The sequence below is a fragment of the Panthera onca genome, chromosome C1 (genome assembly GCF_046562875.1).
Source record: "Panthera onca isolate mPanOnc1 chromosome C1, mPanOnc1 haplotype 2, whole genome shotgun sequence".
NCBI classification, from domain to species: Eukaryota; Metazoa; Chordata; class Mammalia; order Carnivora; family Felidae; genus Panthera; species Panthera onca.
The window spans coordinates 33178186-33178604 of NC_138346.1; positions in this window are offsets into that span (position 1 = coordinate 33178186).

Genomic DNA, 419 nt, shown 5'->3' on the forward strand with positions numbered 1-419 from the left:
TTTTAAGTGAAGTGCTTTGTATTAAGGATATGTTAGAATCCTGGGGCTCCTGGCTGGCTTGGTCAGTAGGGTGTGTGACTCTTGATACCAGAGTCTTGATCTCAGGGTCATGAGTTCGAGCCCTGTGTTGGGCATGGAGCCTACTTTAAATTTAAAAAAAAAAAAGGTACGTCACAATGCTTTAGAAATTACATACATACAGGGGCGTCTGGGTGGCTCAGTCGGTTTAGTGTCTGACTTCGGCTCAGGTCATAATCTCATGGTTCATGAGTTTGAGCCCCATTTTGGGCTCTGTGCTGACAGCTCAGAGCCTAGAGGCTGCTTCAGATTCTGTGTCTCCCTCTCTCTCAGCCCCTCCCCTGCTTGTGCTCTGTCTCTCAAAAATGAATAGACATTAAAAAAAATTTTTTTAAGACATT